This window comes from Venturia canescens, chromosome 9 (genome assembly GCF_019457755.1).
Source record: "Venturia canescens isolate UGA chromosome 9, ASM1945775v1, whole genome shotgun sequence".
NCBI classification, from domain to species: domain Eukaryota; kingdom Metazoa; phylum Arthropoda; class Insecta; order Hymenoptera; family Ichneumonidae; genus Venturia; species Venturia canescens.
The window spans coordinates 6503192-6523366 of NC_057429.1; the positions used below are offsets into that span (position 1 = coordinate 6503192).

A 20175-nucleotide genomic window follows, 5' to 3' on the forward strand; every position below is an offset into this window, starting at 1 on the left:
TCCAGAATTTTCGAAATGATGACGTCATCGTTCCAGAACATTCGAAATGATGACGTCATCGTTCTAGAACGTTCGAAATGATGACGTCATCGTGACAATGACTCAGCAAAAAAGTATCCAGAACAAATGGTGTCTCATAGAATATTTTGAAATGACGTTCTAGAACTTTCGAAATGACGTCATCGTTCTAGAAGGTTCGAAAGTCATCGTTCCACAGCGTTCGAAATGATGACGTCATCGTTCTAGAACGTTCGAAATGATGACGTCATCGTTCCAGAACATTCGAAATGATGACGTCATCGTTCTAGAACGTTCGAAATGATGACGTCATCGTTCTAGAACATTCGAAATGATGACGTCATCGTTCTAGAACGTTCGAAATGATGACGTCATCGTGACAATGACTCAGCAAAAAAGTATCCAGAACCCGCCTTGTATATCTACTATCGAATACTGCGGGCATTACATGCCCCGAAATATAAACTTTCACGATTAAAATTGGACGGGACTTTACTCCATTCAATGGACTACACAAATATTCGCGAATGTGGACCGGTATTTCAAAGTTTTCGAGGGTATCTAACTTTTCCGGGGTTTCACCTCCCCTCATCGGCTTTCCCCGTTCGCGTTTCCCTTACACTCATGCGGATCACGAGTCGTTACGTCTTTAGTCCCGCATCGATAACAATATTTTTTCCGCGGCGCGAGACACGTCGAAGCACGATGATTTTCACCCCCACAGTTCCAACACTGAAAGCCTTCTCTCGAAGGACGAACAGCTGTTTGCTTCGAAGGTGGATTCGATTGAGTCGACTGATTTGGAGCGTTCGGTTGATTACCGGGCTTTTTAGGCCGCTTGGAACGATCGGTATTTGATTTTATTCCTTTCGGCGGTGCGGACTTCGGATCGAAATTAGCAAAAGTTTTGCTCTCATTTTTCGAAGACTCTTGCGGAGGATGATACGCGAAATCGGGGTGTAAAGACCGTTCCGGTGGCGGAGGTGGTTGACGATATTTCTCGTCCTCCAAACTCTGCTCAATTCCCCTCGCTCTAGTCTCAAGATCTATAAAATCGCGCACTGTACCGAATTGAATAATATATTTCAAATTGGAATGCATGTTTTTCCAAACATACATCAATTGTTCCTCGGCACACAAAACAGGTCGAACTCGTTCCATCATAGCTCTCATACACGTTAAATAAACCGGAAAAGGTTCATGCTCCCCCTGTGTTCTTTTCGAAATTTCGTCACGTAGCGCCATTTGATAATTCGGGCTACCAAAACGACTACGCATCGCATTTTCGAGTTCGGAAAACGAATTAAAACTAGCACGATTTGTTCGGTACCACCACAAAGCCGTATCGCGAAGAAAGAACTCTAAACAATCTAACAAATCCGTGTCATTCGCCGGAAGCATGCGTCGACCTCTCTCAATAAGTAGCAAAAAATTTTCGACGTCTTCGCCGATTTTTCCCGAAAAATTTATGCCCCATTTGCGGAGCATTTCGTAAGTCGAACGCATGTTTGACACTTCTGGTCTCCACGGGACATTTTCTCGCGGAGATGAATGAGACGGTAAATAAAAATTTCTTACATTAGGGTCGGTCACTGGGATATTTCTCCTAAACTCTTCGGTATTTCTAGCTATCGGGTGTGAGAAGGGAGCTGGAGGGGCTACCGCATCCTCGCGATCGTCTCTCAGCTGTTCTCCCCCCGCACCGCTTTGCCTCACGATTGCCGGCGTTGGTCGTTCGAGCATAATTACTGAGGGATTCGCGACTTCGTTATAAAAAGGATTCGAAGTATTCAATTGTCGCGTATTATTTACAGTATTAGTTGGGGTGTTATTAGTTATCTCATTTCGCGTCTCGACTCCGCTGTCAGGTATTCGATTCGTATCGATCAAAATATCGCGCGAAGTACAAGCTGGCGCGTCAGCTGATCTCGACTCTCGCCGCGGCGGCGTGCGATATGGAAACATTTTACGGATTTTCGAAACATGAAAGTTTGCGCGAATTTACCGAGGAATTATGTTTTCAGAAAGGAATAATACCGAGATCACGAAATTCCACCAAGGCCGTTTTTCGAACACACTAGGAAATCGAACGAGATGTTGTTGTTGTCGTTACCCGCACGACGTTTTTCTCGAACTCGTACACTCACACTCGGCACTCTCGGAACGCGTACCGCGCGATGTTTTTCTCGAGCGCTACACGGACACTCACTCACGCGCACTCCCGATTCAAAATACCGGCACTTTTCGACGATTACTTGTAGGCCCGTTGGTGAGGGCGATGTGCGATACCTGTAAGCCCGTTGGGGAGGGCACAGAAAAATAACAAGCCCGTTGGTGAGGGCGGTAATGTGCGTGTGAGCCCGTTGGTGAGGGCGCAAGACGAGAGATTTTCTATTTCTATCTCAATAATTAAGACTAGAAAAATAACAATTATGCAAAATATTCGATTATAAAGCTTGAGAGAATGGTTATATTGAACTTACAGGAATTTTTCCTTGGTTCTCACTCATTTTTCGATATCCAAATCTCCCAATAGCTCGATATTTTCCAAAAAAATTATATACTTTCTCGATTCTCTCGACACGAATGGGTGGTACTTATTCTAGCGAGCGAACTGTACAGTACGAGAGCGGGACGATAACTAATCGTCCACGCACTCCCGAACAAAGGCGTATATTCCCCCAAATGCTCAAGGCGTGTCGCTAGCGCGCGGCCCTTTTTCGAGTCGGCGACGAGCGCGCACCAAGGCCACAACAATACCGAGACAAACACAACCAAAACACAAGCGACAAATATCGAAGAATCTCGAACTATGTCGAATATTGAAGCGCGAAATAATATCCGAGGTGACCGACAGACACAAAAGACACAATAAAACTATTTGAAATCTGACAGTTACCATATGACAGAACTATTTTACTTTATCGATTCGGAATTATTTTACGAAATTATGAATTTACGAAATTTAGGATTTGAATGAATCTAAACTTATTTAACATGAAATTTGTGTTAAATATTGAATCTAAATTGATTGAATCTAAATTTATTTAACACGAAATTACTCGGGATTTGCCAACGCGGCCCCACGTTGGGCGCCAAAATTTGTAACGACTTTTCCCGTGAGTCGCACAAACGCCTCATTCTCGAGAATCCCTGGGCGCCAGTTCGATAATTATTCGAACAAATTTTTAGATGAAATTCCTCGAGAAAGAGATTTTTAGGGTTTTCCGGTCGTAGCTGTAGGAACAACGAGGTGGTAGAGGGGCGAGGTCAACACGCAGACAAAAGTAATTCACACGTAAGATACAGTATTCCGGAATCACAAGATGATTTATTAAATATAAAACAACTGATTAGAAAACAAAGGAAGAAACATTATTTAATGGTGGTAGTTTAGTAATCTTCAAGATAAACAATTTCCGGAAAATGTTCGATTTATAATCAATTGCATTGATGGTCGCAATTGCGTGGATGGCCGATAATTGGTAACAAAGGTGTTAATTAGTGAAACGATTTCTGTCAGATTTCTTAAGCTACGGACTTCGCGGAACAAGAAAGACGAATTCCTCTCGGCAATTCTTGAAATAAACTACGTGAAAACGGTAGCTCTTAAACCGCGCAAGACGATTACACAACTTTTCTCAAAAGCCAACGTTACCCCGAAACAATATCGCTCTCGAAATCGAAACATTCACAATATTTTTAGAGCTCTTTCCGATACGAAATTTCCCAAAATAAATCACAAAAGAAAGCGAGACGACAGCTCACCGCTACGGTTTTAGTCAAGAAATACTCCGGAAAAGACCACGGAGTTCTCCCCAATATTTCGGTGATGTCGAATTCTTGACGGGTTGGCGACGGCTCGAAAGAATACGTCAGGTCACGTAGTGTTCCAGAAAACGAAGTCCTCCCTTAACGACAGGGCAGCGTTCTTATACTTTCGGGTCCTAGCCCCCCACCCTTCGCCTACTCGCGGGATCTAGATTATTCTCGAAGGTTTTGATTTTATTTCGATTCGCTTAATTCCGAATTTCGGTTAAACGATCGACGACGGACGATGACCATTGACAGCCGAGATGTTCCGATGATTCCCGACGCTTGTTGACGCGTCGCGAGGTGAGACAGCTCCAGGTGAGGGCTTCGAGTTAGCGACCCTTGCTCGAAAGTTCGACGTACGACGATAACAATTTTGACCTTGACGACTAGCCTATGCCTTCCCTTGCGGTAGTTTCAACGATGTTTCGACTCATCTGCTATCCTTTCCGTCTCGTTCGCTATCGCTCGCTCAACGTGAAATAAAATATTCAAAATAAATTACTAAAACGAAGTAACGCTCGCATTTGACTCAGAAACATTCATCTCGAGAGGAATTATCCGTCGTTACCCGACGTTTCCTCTCTCACCGTGCCAATCCATGTTTTGATCAATTTTAACACGTTACACCGCAAAGAAAATGAAGAAAGATAGAGTGCGGGTGAGTATACTTGCAGGCTCCGGTGACAATGCTTTTAAGTAAGTAGAATAATTTTTCAATATAATAGTAATTTTCTGATTACAGAATCTTTTATCTCCAGTGCTAATGAAATGTGGAAGCGTCTGTTCCTTTTCATTTTTGGTTGTGAAGACTGTCGCAATGGTCCAAGTCCACGGGTTCCTAAAGTGTCAGAATTTGTTACGGACCAGCAAAAATTTTGTTATCTGAGATAAAGGTATCAAAATTTGATCCTCAATCAGAATTTAAACCACAAGTTAATAGTAGAGATGAAGATGAAATTGCAATCAACAGCGTTAAAGTTTCATACTAGAAGACTGACAGTCAGAAGACCGAGATAAAATTTTGGTTCCTTTCGGATAGAGATTTCTTGAGGTTTGGATCAACGTTGATCTGCAAAGAAAATGAAGAAAGATCAAGTGCGGGTGAGTATACTTGCAGGCTCCGGTGACAATGCTTTTGAGTAAGTAGAATAATTTTTCAATATAATAGTAATTTTCTGATTACAGAATCTTTTATCTCCAGTGCTAATGAAATGTGGAAGCTGTCTGTTGCTGTTCCTTTTCATTTTTGGTTTTGAAGATTGTCGCAATGGTCCAAGCGTAGAGGTTCCTAAAGTGTCAGAACTTGTTACGGACCAGCAAATCTGAGATAAAGGTATCAAAATTTGATCCTCAATCAGAATATAAACCACAAGCCCTATAAACTCGTTCAGTTTAATAGTATAGATGAAGATGAAATTGCAATAAATTTTTTTTTTATTACAGTGGAAGCGGTGTTTCCTGATAAAACTCTTTTGATTCAAATGGACACGGTGTGATTTTTCCATGACCTCAGTTTGGTTGGTCAACACGGTTTTACAGTCTCAAGCGTTCCATGAAAATATATGGCTCAGTCTTGATTGTCCAGATTTCGTGATCTCAAGTGATTGATATGGAGGTATTCCTTGAGCCAAGGGCTTCAAATGAGTGGATACTGGGAATGAGATTCTTGGGTCAGACTCGTTGGGAATATGTTAGAACTTTTCAGTTCTGGAAGGTGCGATACTACAGAGAATGAAATTTCGATTCAGGTATATTTATATGCATTTTTTTGTAGTTTTCTATCAAATTGAATGAGAAACGAAGTCATCATTATGTGATTAATTGTATTCTATTTCAGTTAAAAAAAAAAATATTTCTGGATTTTCGCTGTGAGAATTCCGTCCAAATTGCGTGGTCATTTTTCGTGTTGCTCTTGCCAAGACAAAACCATTGATTCAAGTGTTTCTCAAGGTAAGTCAGTATCCAAGTTTAACGCTACGAATTAGTCGATGATGGAAATTATTGCAATCATGGTTTGAAACACTTATATATATATATATATATATATTAGGGTGCTTTTTTTTCAGCGACATTTTTTTTTCACTCCCATCTCGCCTTTTTGTAGGGAATACCTTAAAAAAAAATCCCTGAAAATTTGAGCCCTTAATATTAATTTTAAGTACTCGCCCAAGGCGTACAAAGATTTCCCCTTTAAAATACACGTAAAGTTCGATTTTTCTTCTTAAAAGTTCTACAGCTCAGAGGCATTTAATGGTACAACCTTGGTCGATGAGCGGATTTATTCAGAATTAAATGCTCTACAAAAGTGTCCATTGTGGCGTAATTGTAACTCGAACTGGCAAGGTCGTACGGGTCACTTAACCCAATTTTTTCATGAAATTCTCGTTTTTTTGCCTCTATCTCGTAAATGACGAGAGCTACAGAAAAAATAGGAATGACAAACTTGGTGGAAATTCAATTTCCTACAAAAAAGTATTCAAGCACCAAATCGCTACCATCGATATTTCTTAAGATATTGGGCTTTTAAGTTGAGGTAGTATGGAATTTTCATGAATTATTGAGCTGGATTGTATAAGTTGTTAATTTATTATTATTAATTGTCACTTAAATCATTAAATATTTATTTGTTAAGTTGCAAATGATTGAAAAGTTGAATAACTGAACGTTTTGAAACTGAAATTCCAAAAAAAAAAACATTTTCAAAATGCTTAAAAATTTTTTTTTCACTTTTCACGAATTTTTCAATTGATTTTCCCCTGATTCTTCTAATTTATTTACCAGTAATTGAATACCTATAAAGTTCTAGTTGAAAATATGTTGTATATACGCAAAATATTTCAATATTATTTTATATCTATATATCTTTTCTTGCTTATATATAACAAGATATATAGATATAAAATAATATTGAAATATTTTGCGTATATACAACATATTTTCAACTAGAACTTTATAGGTATTCAATTACTGGTAAATAAATTAGAAGAATCAGGGGAAAATCAATTGAAAAATTCGTGAAAAGTGAAAAAAAAATTTTTAAGCACTTTGAAAATGTTTTTTTTTTTCCGAATTTCAGTTTCAAAACGTTCAGTTATTCAACTTTTCAATCATTTGCAACTTAACAAATAAATATTTAATGATTTAAGTGACAATTAAGAATAATAAATTAACAACTTATACAATCCAGCTCAATAATTCATGAAAATTCCATACTACCTCAACTTAAAAGCCCAATATCTTAAGAAATATCGATGTTAGCGATTTGGTGCTTGAATACTTTTTTGTAGGAAATTGAATTTCCTCCAAGTTTGTCATTCCCATTTTTTCTGTAGCTCTTGTCATTTACGAGATAGAGGCAAAAAAACGAGAATTTCATGAAAAAATTGGGTTGAGTGACCTCTACGACCTCGCCAGTTCGAGTTACACTTACGCCACAATGGACACTTTTGTGGAGCATTTAATTCTGAATAAATCCGCTCATCGACCAAGGTTGTACCATTAAATGCCTCTGAGCTGTAGAACTTTTAAGAAGAAAAATCGAACTTTACGTGTATTTTAAAGGGGAAATCTTTGTACGCCTTGGTCGAGTACTTAAAATTAATATTAAGGGCTCAAATTTTCAGGGATTTTTTTTTAAGGTATTCCCTACAAAAAGGCGAGATGAGAGTGAAAAAAAAAATGTCGCTGAAAAAAAAAGCACCCTAATATATATATTTACGTTTTTTGCAGTTTTCCTCGTTGTTGCTGATAAGAAGTTACGGACTTGTGGCTTGGTTCATCGTGTTTTTCAGAAACGAGTTTGCTTAATGTATTTTGGTAAAAAATATGGTCCATTTTGAAATTTGCTCTGACTCGTTAATTGAGGAGTCAATGGGGTTGGAGAAGAAATTTATGAGGGCGTTGATGGAATTCTTGATAATTTAGAAAATGGCGCTGAATTTGTAACCGCATAACAGACTATTCGAAAGTATTGATGATTTTTAATCGAACAAAGTAAAATTTAAGTTGGAAATAAAATATGCGCGCGCATGTTTGTTTGGCTGTATAGTACTTAAAACAACTTTAATGTATAATAAAATGATTTTTCAAAAAAACTAATTCTGTGTAAGTTGGATTTTCAATATCGCGTTATCTGGAATTTTTATTAGCCGTAATTTGATATATTTTTCTCTTTCAATAAGGCAGGGAATTTTTCAAAAAATTTCCAAGGTAGGGAAACTAAAAATCTATTTTATTAATTAAAAATTTTTCCGAATACACTGATAGGTAATAATTATAATGCAGGAAATTCTATATTCACTTCTGGACAGACTTATGTCGGTCTTTCTCGTGTTACTACCTTAGACGGACTACATTTAATCAATTTCGATCACCATTCTGTAAAAGCAGATGAGTTAGCTATAAGGGAATACAATCGTCTCAGACAGAAGTTTCGTACAGATCTTGTCCTCATAAAGTTTGCCAAACAATGGGTTCCCAAAATTCCAGATTTTGTTTGGGCTATATCCAAAAATGTTATGGAGTGTCAATCAGCGGCAAGTAAATGGAAAAATATGAGCTTCTGGTCTATTAACAGATTAACCAATACGGATGGTGTTTCGTGTTATGCTAATTCTATTATACAATGTATTTTCAATTGCAAACCTCTTAGGGAAGAATTTTTCAGAACTTCGGAGGAGAAAGAAAATCCTATACCTCTTTTACTTCGGTCTTATGTGGAAAGAAATAAATCAGTGAGTTCATGCGTTGTAAGAGAATATGTAGGAGAATCGTTTATTCAAAAAAAAACAGCACGACGTTTCTGAATTTTTCATGGGAATCTGCAAAAAATCTGATTTACTTCAAAATGCTGTAGAACATAAATTAATTATTAAAGTTCGATGTAAAGCTTGTCAATATACGACCACAGATGAACAAGCAAATAATATACTAGTTTTGAGCTTTCCGCGTATTAAAAAAGCTTTTACTTTACAGGAATTAATCGAACATAGTTTGTCTCAGTGGAATCCGATTGAAGGTCATCAGTGCAATGCTTGTGGCGGAATGGGAACACTCTTAACAAAAACTTCGCTATCAACTGTTCAAGGCGTTTTGATTCTTCAACTTTTAATATTATCTATAGATGAAAAAACTATGAAACTTTCAAACATTGATTTTAGTATTAAAGGTATTCCATCCGCTGTAGTTACTGTTTGCGGCGAAAAATATAAAGTCAATAGTGCTATTTTCCATCATGATCGAACAGTATTTGAAGGGCATTATACGAACATGTTAAGATCTGGTACGTCATGGGTTTTTGCTGATGATGCTAAGGTCGAAAAAAGAAGTTGGCCGAGAAACGCCAAGAATAGTTATGTGTATTTCTTGGAACGAACAAAAAAATGAATTAATGATAATAGTTGTGTCGTAACATGTTCTGTGAATTTTTTTCAAGTTCACAGTGCACAAAAAGTAGTCAAATCAAACCGTGAAAACAGCATGAGTGCTGTAAAAAAATTGGAGACAAGTACATTTATGTTTTATGTAACCTCGACTGATGAATGAAACCCGACGTGTTACTCGTGTAGTACAAAAAATAAATGCTCCATGATTTATAAGAAGTTGTTCGATCTATTCTCTGGAAACTTGCTTCAATAATGAGCAATTCATTACTAAAGGTTATAAAAAAAACTATTTCAAACGTAATGAATAAAAAAAATGAATCTGTTAAATCTTGGTAATGTATGAAAAACATTTGGTTCAAAGGAACAAAAGGTTGTCAAATAAATGCAAAAGGGACGAGTACATCGGATGACGAATAAACAAAATTTTTAACATAATGGTATGTAAAAAAAATTACGAAACCAACTGTGTTTGAATAAAACAATTAAGAAAAGCTTTCACAAATCATGAAAAAACATTATATTAAAAAAAATAAAAATCTGGAATTATTTTGTAAAGGAAAAAAAAAATCAAATAGAACGTGAAAAATTCATTCTTACGGGAAGTATCCGGAACTTGAGAAAGTTCTAAAACTTGCTTCAAATGAGCAATTCATTACTAAAGGTTATAAAAAAACCATTTCAAACGTAATGAATAAAAAAAATGAATCTGCTAAATCCTGGTAATGTATGAAAAACGTTTGGTGTTCAAATGAACAAAACGTTGTCAAATAAATGCAAGTGACGAGTACATCGAATGGCGAATGAAAAAAATTAAAAACATAATGGTATGTAAAAAAAATTATGAAACCAACTGTAAATAATTTCAACAACACAATTAAGAAAAGCTTTCACAAATCGTGAAAAAAATATTATATTTAGAAGAAATACAAATCCGTAATTATATTGTAAAGGAAAAAAAAATTCAAATAGAACGTGAGAAATTCATTCCTACGGGAAGCATCCGGAACTTGAAAAAGTTCTAGTGAATCAAAAAGTTACCAAAAAATCGCATCAAAGGTAAAAGTCATTTGTTACTCTATGGTGACAGATACTTAGAAGAAAATCGATTCTTCTCAGACTTTCAGGATCCCTTGGTATTCACAATATTCGATGTCGATTTCGTGTCGATACAAATTATGTTTAAATATGTGCTAAAAGTACTTGTCCGGCCCATCACTTTTCATTCAAATTGCTCATTCAAATAAAAATCAGGGCTCTTTTAGATCTAATGGATCATATGTATGCCTACAGAGGGAATTGAGAAAATTATCTCCAAGAGATTTTAACTTAATTGCATTCAATTTTTTTGTAATATACAAGAGATATTATTGTGTATTGATGAAAAAATACCCTTCGGACGATAAAAATTGTCAAGCTTCCAAATTAACTCTCCAGTTTATATTGAAATGACGGCAATTTTTACTTCACATTTCCTTCTTCAACCGAATTTTATTTGTTATAGCAACTAACCTATTCAATTACTGAAGATATTCAACTGATAATAAATCACATTTTAATAAATTTTCGAGAGGATTCGTCTGTATAATCTCGTTTTTTTTTATTATCACATACACAATTGCACTTTGTTAAAATCAACATAAAAACATGAGTGAATTGTTGCGAAGAAATAGTTGCCGCCGAGCATATATGAGATGATGTTCGAATTCAGGTGGGCGTGTAACGGCAGCGTTAATACTAGTTCCATAAAAATAATACATTAATTAAGGTCTAGTTTGATTCTTATTTGAATGAGCAATTTGAATGAAAAGTGATGGGCCGGACAAGTACTTTTAGCACATATTTAAACATAATTTGTATCGACACGAAATCGACATCGAATATTGTGAATACCAAGGGATCCTGAAAGTCTGAGAAGAATCGATTTTCTTCTAAGTATCTGTCACCATAGAGTAACAAATGACTTTTACCTTTGATGCGATTTTTTGGTAACTTTTTGATTCACTAGAACTTTTTCAAGTTCCGGATGCTTCCCGTAGGAATGAATTTCTCACGTTCTATTTGAATTTTTTTTTCCTTTACAATATAATTACGGATTTGTATTTCTTCTAAATATAATATTTTTTTCACGATTTGTGAAAGCTTTTCTTAATTGTGTTGTTGAAATTATTTACAGTTGGTTTCATAATTTTTTTTACATACCATTATGTTTTTAATTTTTTTCATTCGCCATCCGATGTACTCGTCACTTGCATTTATTTGACAACGTTTTGTTCATTTGAACACCAAACGTTTTTCATACATTACCAGGATTTAGCAGATTCATTTTTTTTATCCATTACGTTTGAAATGGTTTTTTTATAACCTTTAGTAATGAATTGCTCATTTGAAGCAAGTTTTAGAACTTTCTCAAGTTCCGGATATTTCCCGTAAGAATGAATTTTTCACGTTCTATTTGATTTTTTTTTTCCTTTACAAAATAATTCCAGATTTTTATTTTTTTTAATATAATGTTTTTTCATGATTTGTGAAAGCTTTTCTTAATTGTTTTATTCAAACACAGTTGGTTTCGTAATTTTTTTTACATACCATTATGTTAAAAATTTTGTCTATTCGTCATCCGATGTACTCGTCCCTTTTGCATTTATTTGACAACCTTTTGTTCCTTTGAACCAAATGTTTTTCATACATTACCAAGATTTAACAGATTCATTTTTTTTATTCATTACGTTTGAAATAGTTTTTTTTTATAACCTTTAGTAATGAATTGCTCATTATTGAAGCAAGTTTCCAGAGAATAGATCGAACAACTTCTTATATATGGTATCACTGCTACAACTCTGAAGCGCTGTGCCTCTACATCTAGCGAAAGAGCGAGTGAGAGAATGCACGATGTCACGAGCGTGAGTGAGAGGGTATATACTGTTGCTGCTGCTCTCGCGCTCGTGCGCTTCACAAGAGAGAGAGTGAGCGAAAAGATGTATCATGTCTCCGGGTGTGGACGAGAGGCTGTGCTCTATCCTCGTTACAGCTCTGGAGCTCTCGGCCGATGCACGTGCAATTCTGATGACGCTGCACGACGACATGGCGAGAGCGCAGGGCCTCGCATCTCATGAGAGAGCGAGCGAGAGGGTTTATCACGGCACGGGTGCGAGCGAGATAGCATGCGCTATCATTGCTGCGACTTTCAAATGCTCGAGTATTGGGCCTCGCGAGAGAGAGAGAGAGAGAGAGGATGTATCATGACGTTGAAGCGAGCGAGGCGGTATACGCCATCGCTGCTGGCTGTTGCTTAAAGAACGAGTGCGCTGCTATGACTCAAGGTCAATGCTACGATGACGTACTCCCCTGCCTGCTTAGAGGCTGTGCACGGTGAGCGCGAGGTATCGCATCTCAAGAGAGAACGAGCGAGAGCGTATACGTTGACGCGTATGCTAGTACGAGAGCGAGTAAGAGGGTGTACGTCGTCGAGATTGCAGCCACGTGCAGTTTTGATGAAGCAGCGAATACCTCAAGCTCTCGCGAGGCATCGCGCCTTGCGATGTGAGCGAGAGGGCATGTGCGAGTCTTTTGCCCCGTATACGAGGATGACTGCATCGAGCCGAGGTGCCAGCTGTTTTACACCCCTCCTGTCCTTCTTTTGCCCCTCCAATGATATGCTCATCACAAGCACGTATTTGCATAAACGTCTTAGCCTCTTCTCCCATCAGTCTTCAATCGAATCGCGCGGGAGCATCTCGTCCCGGTCACCCTTATATTCTGTCCCTCTACAAGTTTTTTCTTTTTTTTTTATTTTTGCTTCAAAATGTATCCGCGTTACCGGAATTATGAGTTTCTCGGTGCGGCGTTTACGTGACGCGTCATACGGCTGCTGAGTGTTGCGTCGCTGTACGCGTGTACCGACGCTCTAGAGCAAATGTTCTTACATGTGGTGGGCCTAATGAACAGTGAGTTCATAGACAGGAGGCTGGGCCGGCCTATCCAGAGAGAGGAGGCAGAGCCGGGCGTGAGTTGTGTGGTGGTGCTGCGGGACTCACAGATTGTGTACTGTGGGGAGATCGTGCACCGTGATAGTTACGATTACGTCGAGGTATATCTGGTGGACCATTGCGACAGTGCATTTTACAGCTTAGACTGTCTGCACCACCCCTCACCGATATTAGAGGCGATACCAGCGCTCGCGATAGAGTGCTCCCTCCACGGCCTCGCCTACTTGAATGAGTATTATTACCCGATCCACGATGTGAAAGCGTTGTGCGAGGGGCCTCTTACGGCCATCATCATGAGCCCTCCTACACGGCACCCCCTGAGCGTCCTGCTGTTTGCTGAGGACGGCCGGGATCTCGGGGGTGTACTCGTGAACGAGCTGCTGGTACCCGACGGCTATCACGGGTACGACGAGGGGGACGACGACGACGGGTTCGTCGACGTTGTCGATACCCCAGCCGGTGCCGAAGAATAGGTGTGTGTGTGTGTGTGTGTGTGCGCGCGCGCGCGTGTGAAAAACGATGGCGCGCGAGACAACGTCGTGGAGACTGGATCGGGGAGAGAGACGCGCCACCCTGGTGAGTATTTCAATATATATTTTTTATTTTTTATTTTTATTTTTTATTTTTATTTTTAATTTTTTCTTTTTAATTTTTATTTTTTTGATTTTTTTATTCATTTAAAATAAAATTAATATATATAGAGAGAGAGATTTTTTTAATTTATATTTTTTACAAATATAAAATAAAATATATATATATATATATATACCGGAAAAAACGATGGTGCACTATGGCGACACGCTCACCCCCCTCCGCACACCCGCAAACCTCTCGCCCACAATGCCGGCCGCTCGGCCTAGTGGGGGAAAGGGGTGGGGATAGGAGTGGCGGTCGCCATAGTGCACCACCTACTACTAACGCACATGGTTCTGTGATAACTGCTTGAATCACTTCGAACTACAAAGTTCTTTCGAAAATCACAAACGCGATTGCATGAGCATAAACAAAACGAAAATGGTTTTACCGACCGAGGAAAATAAAATTTTGAATTTCAAAAATTATCGGTTCAAAGAAGATGTACCGTTCGTCGTGTACGCGGATCTCGAATGCCTTATCGAATCAACGGGCGAGTCTCAAAAGCATATCCGGCACAGTGCTGCGTATTATTTGAAATGTTCCTTCAACGATTCACTCTTAAAATTCGATATGAAACGTGGAACCGATTGTATCGAGTGGTTCATCGATCAATTGCACGAAATCGCAGAAACAGTTAATTCTTATTTGACAAATATTGTGCCGATGAAACCCCTCACGTCGGATGAAAAAATACAGTTTAGAAATGCCACAAAATGCCATATTTGTGAAAAGCCGTTCGACTCCGCGGATGTAAAGCACCGCGATCATTGCCATTTCACAGGAAATAATCGGGGTGCTGCGCATCCTGGATGCAATTTGAATTATACGAAATCTCATAGTATCCCAATAGTTTTTCACAATCTCTCTGGCTATGACACACACTTTTTAATCAAAACATTGGCTACACGATTCAACGGCACAGTCAAACTTCTCCCTATAAACAAAGAGCGATACATTTCATTCACGAAATACGTTGAAGGTACAAATGTAAATTTACGGTTTATCGACTCCTTCAGGTTTATGGCTAATAGTCTCGAAAAATTAGCATCATACCTGAGGGATGAGGATAAGTCAATCACACGTAAGCACTCTAGTACTGTAGAGGAATTCCAGTTGCTCACGAGGAAGGGAGTTTTCCCTTACGAATACGTGGACTCGTGGGAGAAACTCGACGAAGAGCAGTTGCCATCGAAAGAAAATTTTTATTCAAAATTAAATAATGCGAACATTTCGGAGCAAGATTACGAACACGCAAAAAACATTTGGAATATTTTCAACATTATTTCATTGGGTGAATATTCCGATTTATATTTAAAGACAGATGTTTTACTATTGGCTGATATATTTGAAAATGTTCGACGCAACTGCTCTTCGACGTACGGCTTGGATCCTCTACATTATTTTACAGCTCCGGGACTTGCTTTTGACGCGATGCTCAAATGTACGGGTGTTCAACTTGAACTCCTCACAGATCCTGAAATGCTCCTGTTTATCGAAAAAGGCATTCGAGGTGGTGTATCGCAGTGTTGCAATAGATATGCTCATGCAAACAATCGGTACATGGGAGCCGATTTTGATCCAAGCAAAGAGGAATCGTATTTAATGTACTTTGACGTGAATAATTTGTACGGTGCAGCCATGTCCCAATACCTACCTGTTGGTTCTTTCGAATGGGAGTCCGAGCCTATAGATATTCTCAATATCCCCGATGACTCTTCGACAGGATATATTTTCGAAGTAGATTTGGAATATCCTGAGGAGCTTTTCGAGTTGCATAAAGATCTGCCTCTTTGTCCCGAGCACAACGCACCTCCTCACAATAAACATTCAAAATTAATGACAACATTTTTGCCGAAAAATAAATACGTTATTCATTACAAAAATTTGAAACAATGCTTAAATTTCGGACTGAAATTGACAAAAATTCACCGAGTTTTAAAATTTCATCAAGTTCCATGGCTCAAAACATACATCGACTTGAACACCGAATTACGAAAAAAATCAACCAATGAATTCGAAAAAAAAATTTTCAAATTGATGAATAATGCGGTATTCGGAAAAACTATGGAAAATGTGAGGAAACAGAAAGACGTAAAACTCGTGACACAGTGGGAAGGTCGATATGGTGCAAACGCTCTCATTGCGAAGCCCAACTTCCATAGCTGCACTGTTTTCGAACATGATATTGTAATAATTGAAATGTATCGCATCAAAGTACATTTCAATAAACCCATTTACGTTGGATTTTGTGTCCTTGATCTATCAAAAACATACATATATGATTTTCACTATAATTACGTTAAAAATAACTTTGGCGATCGGACAAAACTAATGTACACGGACACTGATAGCCTTCTATACCACTTTAATATGCCCGATATATATGAATATATAAAGCGCGATATACATAAATTTGATACTTCCGATTATCTAGCGAATAATTTATGGAATACCTTTGGCAAATAAGAAAGTTCTCGGTCTAATGAAAGATGAGATAAATGGAAAAATTATGAAGGAATTTATCGGACTTCGAGCGAAATTGTATACGTTTAAAGTATTTGGTGAAGAGAGTGCTAAAAAACGTGCCAAGGGTATAAAACAATCGACATTAAGGGAAATCGAATTTGAAGATTATAAAAAATGTTTATTCGAGCACGAAAATTTAGTAAGAGATCAGTATTTAATTCAAAGCAAAAAACATGAAGTCAATACTGTCAAATAGAAAAAATTAGCATTAAGTTGGTTAGATGATAAGAGAATTCTTTTACCCGATACTACGGATACTGTACCATATGGCTATAATAAAAACACTAGAATATATTTTTTGTTTTTTATTTTAAAATCTTTTACAAAATCATCATCGTTTATTATTATTGGGTCGAAGCTTATGACGGTCTTCTTTACCACATATGCATCGTCCATTTTCATAAACGGTACATCGGTTTGTTGACGGTTTTTCCGACGACTTATCCCACTCATCCATTGGATCCTTTTTGTTAGGCTGCCACGACATGACTGATTGCAGCGACGTTGAGAACACTTGAATTTTTAAAAATTTTTTACAAAATCGTTTTTTATGACAAAGAATAATCCTTTCCGTATGGCTGCCAAGACACGACTGATTGCAGGAACATTGTAGTTGAACCTTTTACAAATCTTTTTTATTTATCCAACTGTTGTGTGTACTATAGAAACCTAGCCACTTTACTAACAGCTGATTTCCACGTTTTCGCACTATTTTTTCCACAAGGAAAATATCCGGATCTCTGACTAGAGTGAGTTCTTCCTCATAGAAACCACCTTCGATCGGTTGATTCTGATAATCCGTGAGCTTGTATGTGATGGGATCGGTATTTCGTATCTCGCTTATGGTAAAAATCTCAGTTGTCCAATTCGGTGTGTAGCCTTTCTCAAAAACGTGTTTGTGCTTGCTGACTCGAACTTTGTCTCCAATTTTAAACTTTATATTACGCGTACGATTGACACGATAATTTCCATAAATATTTCGTAGAATATTTTTTTCATTCTCAGCAGTGACATCTTTTGGTTTCATTTTTATCGTACGATGTTTGCTGTTGTTATAGCTAGACATCAATTTTGGTAGAATATCTATCCATTTGTATGAGCCGCGCAAACTGAATTGCTTCCACATTTTTGCCTTCAAAGTACGATTAAAACGTTCACATATCGATGCTTTCATGTTACTGAATGTTGAATATAATTCAACATTATGATGTTTCAAGAGAGCTTTGAAGTCGCTGTTATAAAATTCTTTGCCTCGATCAACGTGTAATTTTTGTGGTACACGACCTTTTGCGAGTACAGATTTCATGGCGTCCGCCACATCTTTGCCATTTTTACTTTTAATCGGAACAGCCCAGGCGAATTTGGAAAATGTATCGATAATCGTTAGCAAGAATTTCTTCCGATTGTTGAACGATGCGTACGCTGACATGTCCACGAGATCCGCCTGCCAGGTTTCATCCAATCCACGAATATTCACGTGACGACGGGGGTAGTTTCTTCGCACAGGCCTATAAAGCTCCTCAACGACCAACGTTTTTTTCTCATTCATGTTTCGTTTTTCAACTCTTGTCTAGTTTGCATGCTCGGCATCAACTTGTTGTCGTTTTTTCCAATAGCAGCTTTTTCCAATGTTCTCAGTCGCGCTTCCAAACTCGTAATGAGCTCATAATTACGGAGCGTTAGTTCTTCAAGATTTTTACTTTTTTCCATTTGCACTGTATTTACAAAACTTTGCATCGACTGCACAGTGACAGCATCATTTTCCAGTTTAGGATCGGCAAGATTGCACAATCTCTTGTTGTCCATATCATACTGACCATCGATTGTAAATTTAAATCCATTACCATGAGGACCTTGGGCACCTCGAGGATCACCCAATAATTTTCGTCCAAACACGTCAAGACTCATAATTGTAATGAACTCGACTAGTACGCACTGGCTAATAAATTATTTGAGCTTCACGCAATTCCTCAATGATGGATATTATTTCGTTATTGTGGCTTGTATTTCCAGCGGCTTGTGAGGCGAGAAGAAGACGCAATCTATCGATCAGCTCGTTAGGATAGTCCCAATAAACTAAATCCATATTTTCCTTGGGGGTAGTCATGTAGCGTGGCAAAGCTTTACCAATTTTTCGTGTTGGTAGAATATTCGAGATAATATTTTGGTATTTTTTGCTCTCCGTGCGAATAGGTTTTTCAGCTTTATAGTATTTTCGGTGAGCACTCGTGTCGATAATGATGGTTCCATAATTATCTATTTCTGCTGCAGTTACGATCTCTCCGTTTGGTAATTTTTTTAATATCAATTCGAGTAAACCAGGCGAGGCTTCATACGTCTTGTTTTTCACTGAGACGAGTATGTCGTCAAATGTCGCGGGTGAGTCACCAATCATTAAAACGCCTCCCGCGAGTTTTCGAACACCGTACGAGGTATCCAGTTCTTTTTCTTCAGCCGGTCCAAACATTCGCAGATACAAGGAACAAGCGGTTTAACAGCTTGCTCCTTAAATGGTTCAGCGTCCTTCTCAGTTGACACTTGTTGATAATAATCATCATCATCATATGCGGTATTGAAAGTATTGTCGAGATCTTCCTCCTCTTTTATCGCTTCTTTCGTCTCTCTTTTTACCTCTTTTTTTACACTCTCTACTTGTTGACTCGCAATTTTTTTCAGAGGACTCACCACAGGACGAAACACTTCATCCATGACCCTTTCAACGGTCTCTTTGCCTAATTTTATGAGTTTATGTTTACGTGGAATCGCATCATTCGCATGAGCGATTTTCCGTAAAACATCTTTTTCCTTATTAAATTCTGCGCTCTGCATGCTGACCGAACATTGACTGATCTCACTGTATCGATGCTTCTGTATTTATAAAGCAGTCGAAACCCTTTCGATATCGACCGTCATCGACGTCTCTGTCTTTATCGATTACGACGAAAGAATATTTATCCTCGTTCCAGCATGCTGAGCACAAATCTTTGAACTGCGTGTATGACATGTCGGTGTTCACGTGATCATCATAAATATGTCGCAAATTCATCTCATCTTGACGAAAAAGTACAATAAGATTGGTATTGTCCCGAACTAGATGCTTGGGAATACGAGCGTACGTTTGACAAAGATAAAACGAGTCAACGTCTCGATGTCGGCCCATACAGAAAAAAGCTCTCATGTTGTCTTGCTTTTCGCAGGCAACATCATCGAAAATCATTACGGAATTCGGGCGAGCGTCTTCCGGTTTGATCACTTGCTCGTGATCTTGAAAAGCAAAATATCCCAACCCTTCTACGGGTTCGAGTACGCGTTTGAGAAGTTGATACTTTGGCTGATTCAGCGATTTCGAGTACAGATAAACGTTTTCAAATCTCAAGCCATTGGGATGGGTAATTAGAGTAAGAAGAGCATTGGTTTTACCACAATTGGAGGGGCCACATATTACAGCACGCACACTATTTGGCAGTAGAGGGCCGTGACGTCGTTTACGCTGTTTTTTCTGAGCAAGATCGTCGAAATTCATGACGGTCAATTTATTGGGTTGTGATTCGAATTTGATCTTGATAACGACTGACACGAACACGTATAAGTAGGGTGCTTATAAAGACATCTGTCAGTCGTAAACGAGCTTTCTTCCGATGCACATCGGAAAAAATGAATCGAGACAATCCTATAACTTCGAGTTTAAAGAAATTCGCTCCATAAAAAAAGTGAAATCGGCCCAATTATGATCAAACGAAAACGCGGAAAAGGATTTGTCAATAAACTGATCAATAAACTCCCTTTCGAAGTACACGTACCAGGCTATC

At 38.2% G+C, this 20175-nt stretch overlaps 1 protein-coding gene and 1 long non-coding RNA gene across 4 annotated transcripts in view; one reads left to right on the forward strand and one right to left on the reverse strand.

The window, feature by feature from the left end:
• Window positions 1-20175, reverse strand: part of inaD (inactivation no afterpotential D) — a 2962486-nt gene that overhangs the window by 2065278 nt on the left and 877033 nt on the right. The window lies entirely within an intron of this gene.
• LOC122416426 (uncharacterized) lies at window positions 5521-7618 on the forward strand. Its single transcript, XR_006262104.1, has 3 exons — window positions 5521-5582; window positions 5672-5784; window positions 7564-7618. It is a non-coding gene; the product is annotated as an uncharacterized lncRNA (long non-coding RNA).